This window comes from Astatotilapia calliptera, chromosome 4 (genome assembly GCF_964374335.1).
Source record: "Astatotilapia calliptera chromosome 4, fAstCal68.1, whole genome shotgun sequence".
NCBI classification, from domain to species: domain Eukaryota; kingdom Metazoa; phylum Chordata; class Actinopteri; order Cichliformes; family Cichlidae; genus Astatotilapia; species Astatotilapia calliptera.
This window is the reverse complement of record NC_137425.1, coordinates 33307618-33318669: the sequence shown is the minus strand read 5'-3', so window position 1 is coordinate 33318669 and position 11052 is coordinate 33307618. Positions and strand designations below refer to the sequence as shown.

Here is an 11052-nt window from a genome sequence, read left to right as displayed (position 1 = left end):
GGCCCACCGTGGTATAATAGGAAAAGCCATAAAGCCTTTATAATAAACTTAAACTTACACCATCCTCCCTATTCTGGTATTCTAAACAGTACTTAGCAAAAATATAAAACAACCTGATTTATAATTACATATACCTCACTAATAGGGTTGCCAACTCCCAGCAAAAAAAGAAAAGAAAAAAATAGGGAACCACTCCCCCACCCTCTGCCTCAAGATGCTTAATTGACAAAACCGATTTTAATTTAATGCACGTATAAAACAAATGCACAGAAATCTATTATTTTTCTCCAGTAATTAAGTAGATTCAACATCTTTCTTCAACAGAATTGCAGACTGCACTGATGGTACCTTCCCAAAGGAAAGAATACCACAACTTACTAGAGTATATACTAGACTTGATATTTACTGAATACAATAATGGATTTCTATACATTTTACATCAGATGAAAACTTTGGTTGTAAGATTCAGATGATTATTTATTAAAAGCTCGACATTTTAAATGACAATAAGAAAGAAAAGTATTTCTATTAGTGGCATAATATTTAATAGTAGGGTGACCACATTTTGATTTCCAAAAAAAGAGGACACTTGGCCCAGTCATGAAGAATTTTAATAATACTGTTTGTTTAAAGAACATTTTAACATATTTAAAAGATACCTTATCTGTGCGGTTAATGAATGGTGAAATAAAAAATGTCATATAAGCTTTTACAAGTCAACAAGTGCAAAAAAAACCCCAAAACTTAAAAACCTCTGGAATTAAATAATGTTACAGAAATAATGCTTCATCTGTGTAAGAAATATTGCCAGTGAGGTATTGTGCAGTGGTTTCTGCTGCCTCATTTGTCGTTTCTAACCTCAATTAATTTTGTTTGCACACTACCATTCTTCCAGTCAAAGTATGATCGGGAATATTTTCTCTGCTCCATGATTACTTTTTTTGATGCCCAACGGGTTAACTTTACCAAATGGACCATCCCAGCCTTACAGTATTGGTCTATTTGATTCACCTTTTATATTTTATTTTATCTTATTTTCACTTGTTAAATACAGGACAGACTTGACTGGGGAAAAGGGGAGAAAGAAAGAGGGAAAGAAAAACAGCGGGGAAGAGGAACAGTGATAAAGGGCACAAAACAAAAACCAACAAAACTAACAGACAAAAATACAAATATCAATCACCTGGATCAGCTGTTGAGAAAGAAAAAAGAGAAAACAAGCAAAAAAAAGAAAAAAAGAAGAGCAACATAATAAACAACATCATGATGATCTATGTGAATATGACAGTAAATACTAAATATTAAACATTATTGTGCAGCACGTAAGATCAACAGCACACAGTGTGCTTTGAGGTAGGAGCCAAAAAGGGTGTAGTTTGTGGGTGTGATCACCCGTGTGTGCACCTGTGAGCATGGACGCGCTTGTTTTTAAAAGGTTCCTTCATGTAATGATCTGTTAGAGGGTGTGGGGGGGCCACAGCCCCGTCCTCCAGGGTATGAAGCAGGTATGGAGGAGATCCAGGCTCCAGACATCCAGAGGCCCTCAGAGCACAAGAGACCAAGGTTCCATGATTACTTAAGTCTGAGAAATGCCACAGTACTGGATTTCATTAAGAGCTTCAAGAGTGATTTCCACTGAGTGTAGCACTATCACACCACTGACAACAGCTTCAGTCTTGGTGGGGCACTGCTGAACTTTTTAGCTGTGTTAAAGTCTGGAAATGCTTTTGATTTTTTTAAGTTATTATTATTGTTGTTAGCAACACACTATCCATAGATCAGTAGCTATTGGGATGCTTCATATGAAATGCCAGTGCACCTGCTGCTGCAGATACAACAGCATCCTCGTTTTTCCCAGGTGTTTTCACCTCGCACAACCTTTTTATGTTTTTCTGTGTCCATGTAAGCAGCAAGATCTACGGTACCTTTGTTAGACACACAAACGTCTGTGCCAGCTCTGCATACAGTGCACTACGCTTTCCATTTATTCCGAGCGGGATGGTACGAGGGAAATTTCTTTTGCAGTTTGTCTGAAAAGATGCTCTTGCGCTTTGACATCTTTTCAGTGCGCCGCTGTCCTTTCTGTGAGCGCGGAACAACACTTAACACAGCAGTTCGGGGATGGCGTTGCACATATGGGTCCTCTGTAGGCCGATAGGAAAACCCCAGACATTTTTACCCGTCTCGAAAATCCCCCTGGACAGAACGTGAAAAGTGGACATGTCCGGAGAAAAGAGGACGGTTGGTCACCCTAGATATTAGCAAACACTGAAATACATTTTTTGCACGCAGCAATGAATTTTGTTTACTCAAATTTAGCTTTTCTTTGCTCAAAATAAATTTCTCCTTAAAATGCAAGTCTTTACGTGCGCTCAGAACAGTGGCACAAAAATAACCCATACAACATCAAGTGGATGAGCTAGCGGATAAATAGGGATGAGCAAGTTTAGGATTAGAGAAAAGCGACTTTTCCAGCAGGTGAGAAAGTCGGCATGACATTGTTGTTCCAGTTCCTCTCGCTATGATTCCTGCTCGTGTAATTCCGTTTCCTGTTGATGCCACAGTTAAAGCATAGTCACTAATCAAAATCTGCAGAGTCAACTTTAGTCCAACAAAAAGATCTGTTTCCCAGGCATTTTAAGGACAGTTTTTTGTGACTACTGGAGAACTGAATAAAGTGGAAAAAGAAGCTCTGCCAGTTCTCTTTTCCTGGAGTCATAATAAAATACCTACACCATAGGCTCAGGGTTGGAGCAGTTGCCCTGGACAAAGAGTACGTCAGACTTCAATCACAGCTCTGTGGCCACAGTAAATGCAGAGGAGAAGGGAGCGCCAAAACCACAAAGTGTCACGATGAGTTGTGTGGCTGTCAGTGGCTGGACCCACGTGCAGGACTCGGAGACAAAACATTAACTTAAACGACGGCTTTATTTGCTGGAGAGTCACCCTTGGACGATACATAAACAACAACTTAAACTAACTAGACAGGAGATGCTGAAGGTAGCCGACCATGGATACACACACAACAAACGTGGAGGACGCAACAACTGGCAGGGAAAAACACAGGGCTTAAATACATACTGAGGTGATTAGGGAATGTGAAACAGGAGGAGAGCACAGCTGGGACTCATCAGACATGACAAGACAACGGGAGGCAAAACTCAACACATTGACATAGTACACAGACTTTCAAAGTAAAACAGGAAACTGAACAGACGTGGACTAAACTAGGGGATACAGTGACAGAAATCAAACCCAAGAGAATCAAAACACATCATGAAAACAAAGATAACTAATACAAACAGAAAAACACTGAGTCCACAGACTCAGGACCGTGACACAAAGAAGTGCTATCAGACAACTGAGCAATCCCTGACCCTTACTGAGTTTTCATAGCAGTCTACATACAACTGACGCCAAAGCAATCAAACATCTGTGCCAGCTCTGCACACACACACACACACACACACACACACACACACACACACACACACACACACACACACACACACACACACACACACACATTGAGTAGCTTTTCTGGGAATGGGGGTACAACAGCCAGGAAAAATGTGACTTCTGGAACAGCAGTATGCGTGCTGCTCCAGACGCCACAGTGGCAGTACAAACCTTCATAAACCTCTCATTGGTACATCCCACGTGGCACAGGAACAGCTCGTGCATTGACAGTAAACGCTCATCTCTTGAGTGCACAGGTCAGCGGCAGCTCTCATCAGGATAATCCTGCACTGCAGTCCCTGGAACACTTTGCTGTGCCAGGAGAGTGCAGTGTCCATTCATTTCTATCAGAAGTTTTCCTTTTTTTTTTCTTTTTTTTTTCTTGGGCATATCAAATTTTTATTTATTTATTTATTTTTTTTTTTTGGCCTGTCCCGTTTGGCTCTTTTGCATCAGAATTGTTGTCTAAAGGCAAAGAAAGATGCCCAACGGATTTACTTTACCAAATTGACCATCCCAGCCTTGCCGTAATGGTCCATTTGATTCACCTTTTATTGTTTATTTTATTTTCACTTACTGAATACGGGACAGACTTGACTGGGGGAAAGAAGGGGAGAAAGAAAGAGGGAAAGAGAAACAGCTGAGAAGAGGGACGGGGGAGAAGGGCAAAAGACAAAAACCAACAGAATGAGCAGAGAAAAAAAAAGAAGAAAAAAAATGCATATATCAATCACCTGGATCACCTGCTGAGAAAGAAAAAAGAAAACAAGCAGAAGACAACAAGAGTAATAGAATAAACAACATCACAATGATATATGGGAATATGACAGTAAATACTAAATGTTAAACATTATTGTGCGGCACATAAGATCAACAGAACACAGTGTGCTTTGAGGTAGGAGCCAAAAAGGGTGTAGTTTGTGGGTGTGATCACCCGTGTGTACACCTGTGAGCATGGACGCGCTTGTTTTTTGTTTTTTAAAAGGTTCCTTCATGTAATGATCTGCTAGAGGGTGTGGGGGGGCCACAGCCCCGTCCTCCAGGGCATGAAGCAGGTAATGAGGAGATCAAAACTCCAGACATCCAGAGGCCCCCAGAACACAAGAGACCAAGGAAGACCAACAGAGGGGCAGCCGCGCCACTGTCCCAGAAAGAGCTGAGGAGAGTCCCAGATGAGGGTTCACTCAGCAGCCGCGGAGCAGAAGCCAGGGGGAGTTGCAGTGACGCGCCCGTGAGCTCCGCCGGCAGCCAGCCGTGCCTGAGTGACCGAGCCCCAGGCCGAGAGGCCGGGGGCACCCCACCTCCGAAGTGGCCCGAGCGAGCCCCAGGCTCCAGGCCCCGATAAGCGGCCGCCAAGGAGTGAGCCGGTGTGTACCTGGACGCCCATCCCCAGACACAAAGAACCACCAACGCACCGATGTCTGAGGGAGTCCGCCACTGACAGGGGAAGTGGTGGTGGGGGGAGATAGGCCTCCAAACCTTGGAGGGCCTGAGATGTCCCCAGAGAGGTGGCGCCTGACACCCAACCTGACATATAGACACAGACATACAGGCACACACAGACACAAACATCCATTCCCACCCTCATGCTCTCATATGCACTTACTCCACACTCAACCAACGTGGAGACAGACATAAAGAGACGCTGTACACACGATCACACTCCCCAAGCGTACTCTACACACCGGGTCTAGGTACCCTTGCCCCTGGAGAGGGAAACTGCACCCAGACCCAGGTGGTGTTACCCTTTTCCCTGCAGTGGGGGGAGGCAGACCACCCCGACTCCGCAGCAGCAGGAAGGCCCCACACTCCAGACCGCAGTCGGACGGCCAACTCCTCCTCCTAGCCCCCCTGCTCCAGCAGGTCGCAGAGAACGGGGGTGAGAGAAGACTCCAAACCTCCCTCCACCCGCTCATTGTAGTGTTGATGCATGTGTGTTCTAAGGTGCATTTAAAACCCAGGAGGGCATGGAGCTACCTGCCAGAGAGCAGCAGGTAAGCGCATAGCCCCTCCTGCTGGCCCTCAATGTCTACGTGTATTTAACCTTGAGAGGTGGGCAACGACGCCAGGGGTGGGGTGTACACCCTGATGGTACTTTGGATTCCGTGTATCGTGTCCACCCCCAAGATCCTATACAGTGGGGCAAAAAAGTATTTAGTCAGCCACCGATTGTGCAAGTTCCCCCACTTAAAATGATGACAGAGGTCAGTAATTTGCACCAGAGGTACACTTCAACTGTGAGAGACAGAATGTGAAAAAAAAATCCATGAATCCACATGGTAGGATTTGTAAAGAATTTATTCGTAAATCAGGGTGGAAAATAAGTATTTGGTCACCTCAAACAAGGAAAATCTCTGGCTCTCACAGACCTGTAACGTCTTCTGTAAGAAGCTTTTCTGTCCCCCACTCGTTACCTGTATGAATGGCACCTGTTTGAACTCATCATCTGTATAAAAGACACCTGTCCACAGCCTCAAACAGTCAGACTCCAAACTCCGCTATGGCCAAGACCAAGGAGCTTTCGAAGGACACCAGGAAAAGTATTGTAGACCTGCACCAGACTGGGAAGAGTGAATCTACAATAGGCAAGCAGCTTGGTGTGAAAAAATCAACTGTGGGAGCAATCATCAGAAAATGGAAGACATACAAGACCACTGATAATCTCCCTCGATCTGGGGCTCCACGCAAGATCTCATCCCGTGGGGTCAAAATGATCATGAGAACGGTGAGCAAAGATCCCAGAACCACACGGGGGGACCTGGTGAATGACCTGCAGAGAGCTGGGACCAAAGTAACAAAGGTCACCATCAGTAACACACTACAACGGCAGGGAATCAAATCCCGCAGTGCCAGACGTGTTCCGCTGCTGAAGCCAGTGCATGTCCAGGCCCGTCTGAAGTTTGCCAGAGAGCACATGGATGATACAGCAGAGGATTGGGAGAATGTCATGTGGTCAGATGAAACCAAAGTAGAACTTTTTGGTATAAACTCAACTCGTCGTGTTTGGAGGAAGAAGAATACTGAGTTGCATCCCAAGAACACCATACCTACTGTGAAGCATGGGGGTGGAAACATCATGCTATGGGGCTGTTTTTCTGCCAAGGGGACAGGACGACTGATCCGTGTTAAGGACAGAATGAATGGGGCCATGTATCGTGAGATTTTGAGCCAAAACCTCCTTCCATCAGTGAGAACTTTGAAGATGAAACGAGGCTGGGTCTTCCAACATGACAATGATCCAAAACACACCGCCCGGGCAACAAAGGAGTGGCTCCGTAAGAAGCATTTGAAAGTCCTGGAGTGGCCTAGCCAGTCTCCAGACCTCAACCCCATAGAAAATCTGTGGCGGGAGTTGAAAGTCCGTGTTGCTCGGCGACAGCCCCAAAACATCACTGCTCTCGAGAAGATCTGCATGGAGGAATGGGCCAAAATACCAGCTACTGTGTGTGCAAACCTGGTAAAGACCTATAGTAAACGTTTGACCTCTGTTATTGCCAACAAAGGTTATGTTACAAAGTATTGAGTTGTATTTTTGTTATTGACCAAATACTTATTTTCCACCCTGATTTACGAATAAATTCTTTACAAATCCTACCATGTGGATTCATGGATTTTTTTTTCACATTCTGTCTCTCACAGTTGAAGTGTACCTCTGGTGCAAATTACTGACCTCTGTCATCATTTTAGGTGGGGGAACTTGCACAATCGGTGGCTGACTAAATACTTTTTTGCCCCACTGTATGTATGTGTAATGAGAGTGTGAGTAATGTGAATGTCTAAGTTGTGGGTTAAAATTGAGGCAGAGGCAGCCAGAAGGGGACGGGGGACGGGGGGGGGGGACGGGGGGGGGGGTGGCCTCCTCTGCACCCTGGTGACATACCCCTACTCCAAGGTCCTGCATGTGTGGGTGGTTGTGGTGGAGCGGGAAGAGGGAGGCAGCTGGAGATGGGGAGGGAAGGAAGGGAGGGGCAAGTGACCCCTCCCTGGGGCCAGCTCCCCCGCACTAAGGGGGAAGTTGGAATGTTACATTTCAGACACTTCGATAAGTCTTCACATATCTCGCGCCAAAACTTCTGAACTGGTGGACAGAACCAAAGAGCGTGGATATAATTGTCCGGTGAATTGGTTTGGCAGTGTGAGCAGTTGTTGGTAGACGTAAAGCCCATCTTGAACATCCGATGACCTGTATAGTGCACTCTATGTGCACTCTAAGAAATGACACACTGATGTTGGTAGCATTATGTAAATGCTTCATGTTAAAACTAATGCCACCAATTGATTTTTAACTTTAAACACAAGTATGTTGTTTTGAATTTAATTAACAAGATAATATTTCAATACAACAAAATGCAGTAAATTAAATCCAATGTAAAAAGTTCATTTAAAATGAAGAGCACTTTAATTTAAAGAGGATTGTCCTAATAGGCTCTCCGTACTTCTGAGTTTGCACATGTGCAGTGTGGAAGTTTGATCATCCGCCATTTTCAACTGAGACTTGCATATGCTTAGCATCCTGGATAGAATCCATCGCCATCTGAGGATTATTTGGTAAGTACAACAATTTAAGGATGACAAATTTGATTAATGTATACTAACTGATACACATCTGACACTTTCGGGAATACTTTTGCATTTTTTTTTAAACAAATGATGCCTGGCAAATTTTTTAACACTCTAGCTCAGGGCTGCCCAATCCCAGTCCTCGAGAGCTACTATCCTGCAGCTTTTAGATGCATCCCTACTCCAACACAGCTGAATCAAATGGTTTGATTACCTCTTCAGCATGCCATCATGTTTGGCAAAGGCCTGATAACAAGCCATTCATTTGATTCAGGTGTGTGGGAACAAGGATGCATCTAAAAGCTGCAGGACGGTAGCTCTCGAGGACCGGGACTGGGCACCCCTGCTCTAGCTTGTATACCTCTCACACATGTTAGAAGTATGAAAACATTTAACAAATATTGTTGAACCTGCTTCGGTGTAATTTTCCAAAATCTTTTGCGATTGTTGTTAAGATGAGACTTGCCTACTAAGACCGACAGTTTTAAAATTACTCCCAACATCTACCGCACCTGCTCCCTGACATCAGTAATGACCACTGGGAGCGCCAGCGATCCTGTAGTTTGAAGAATGAAATGAATGTGTAGTGTATTTTAGAAATGTGCATCAATTAAGTTGCTACATTGTTTGAAAGAATTCGACTCCAGGTTGATTTCTGGTTTAGTGTCAGAAATCTTCACTGAAGAAGCTTCACTTTTCTTTCCAAGCTCCTCAGACTACGATGACCTGGATGACTGTGAACCTTCACAGACTTATTGTTATCCACAAAATGTCATGATAGGATTTTAAGTCCATATTGCCCAGTTCTAATCTTCTATTTAATTTTAATATTTTTAGGGGCACAATTATTAAATATATTGTTGAACAATCTAGAATTGATTAAAGCAAAAATGAAAGCTTTCACGTAATGTCAAAATTGAAAAGCTTCGATTTTTGGGTTCATATATTTGTTAATCTGACACAGAGGAGTCAGTGCCTTACCAATCATGAACCTCACTGCACATCACTGATGTGAGTTATGAAACATTGCTTAATCACATATCTGCTATGTGTTAATATTTTTGACTTTCTTTTGTAAAGAGGTTGAAAGGAACCAAAATAGGAAACTTCTCTCATATTGAGTTCTTATCTCCACCAGAATCCCAGCGTTGATGTTTGACAGGAATGCATTCTGAAAGCTGTCTGTGTCTACTTAAATGAAAAGCCAGATGACCTGTTCAAGGAATTCTTGGTAAGTTAAAAAAGGAAAACGATCAGTTATTTTCCTTTTTTAAATTTGGGATTGGAAATGGAAGGTGGACTTACTTGTCCATATGTATATGTACGCAATTAACTTATCTTTTTTTTAATTTTTATTTAAAGGATGTGGATCTTGGTGCAAGCAGAGAAACAGAGCAGCTGACTTTGGGAGTCTATGTTGTCAGACATGAGAGCAAACTCTGCAGATACACCTGAGGACATTGCTGTCATCATAGAAGGATACACTGTGCTGAAAGCTCTTAGTGATGTGACAAAGGGTTGTGCCCTCCGGCTTGGACTAATCTATACTCTAAATCTGAGCTACCCAAAGCACCTGAAATACACATTTGAATTTCTTCAGAAGGTGCCGATGGAGTTGGATGGGAACAACCTATCCATGAAGGTGCAGGTTCTGAAAAACAAACTGCTTGAGTGAAACAGCCTGCAGTGAACTATAGAGGACACTGAACTTTAAGGTTCTCGAACCCTTCTCCTTGCACTTCATAAACTGTTCAGTTTGAATTGCTACAAGAACTTCTGCAAGGCCTTTCACTTTTCTGTGTTCTTTGTTCTTGAACCTTTACCAACATCCAACTACACTGAAAAAGACTGCTCCTAACTTTGGACTTCAGTTTAAGTTTTGAAGCAAAGGTTATTTTTCTAAATATGGACAAAAATGACACAAAAGTAATTTCTACCTGCTGTTTGCAGGGCTGTATTGTGGGATTTTCATTGTAGCCCAATCAAGTTTAAATTAAGTCATGTTAATGTTAAAAATGTTGGAATCACAACACTTTCCAGTTTTAATCATTTCAGTTTAACATGACATTCTGTATCTTGTCTTCCTGCACCTAAAATGCACTTGAATATATGTAAAGATTGTTTGGGGGAAAAGATCTAGAAGCATTTGAATTGCTCAAAGTGTGCTTCAACAAGTTTTACACAAAGTGTTATTAAAGTTAGGTTAACTGAATAAACTTGTGTTCGATTTATTTAATTTACAAACTTAAATAGACTAAGTTGCAATTCTGTTAAAGTGATTTAATCCTATAGTTTCAGTAGAGCGTGTTTTGGGTGAGTAGATTTATCAGATTTACTTAAAATTTGTTGTTCAAATTAAATATATCATACATTTTATATTTCACTAACCCAGTTGTGTGGAACCGGTTGACATAACTGGGTGGAGTAAATACAACATGTTATTTCTCAAAGTAAGTACAGCTTGTTTTGGTTGAGTAGGTTTTATTTAGTCTTCTCAATTTAAATCAACAAGGTTAGTTATATCAACATTATGATATTCAGCTAATACAACATGATTCTTTTGATTTGCATTTAATTATCCAAATCTTATCAGATGTACTTAAAATTTCTTGTTCAAATTAAATGTATCATACATTTTATATTTCACTAACCCAGTTGTGTGGAACCGGTTGACATAACTGGGTGGAGTAAATACAACATTTTATTTCTTAGAGTGTAATATTTTGTATTGAATTAATTGAAGACTGGGATTTCTAATTAGATGAAAGGTTTTTAAGCAAGTCTGAGACCAGAAGTTTAGGTCTAAGTTAACTGATAAATCCGCTTCCCATTTTGCAATAGGAAGTGATATTGATTCATCTGTTTTAGAAAGCATTCTGTATATTTTGGATAGTAATTTGGGGGTTTAAGAGTAAGAAATTGAACCACACTTGGTGGTGTTTGTAGTTCAACTTGACCCGGTTTAAATTTCTTTTTTACTATGGATTTAATTTGTTGATATTCTAAAAATCTTTTCTTGTTGATCCCATATTG

The 11052-nt window shown here is 42.1% G+C and overlaps 1 long non-coding RNA gene across 1 annotated transcript; it reads left to right on the top strand.

Annotated features, from left to right (window-relative positions):
- The first annotated feature begins 7670 nt into the window (after nucleotides 1–7670).
- LOC113013223 (uncharacterized) lies at nucleotides 7671–10235 on the top strand. The gene is made up of 3 exons (XR_003270804.2): nucleotides 7671–8007; nucleotides 9158–9250; nucleotides 9382–10235. It is a non-coding gene; the product is annotated as an uncharacterized LOC113013223 (long non-coding RNA).
- Nucleotides 10236–11052: the final 817 nt, after the last annotated feature.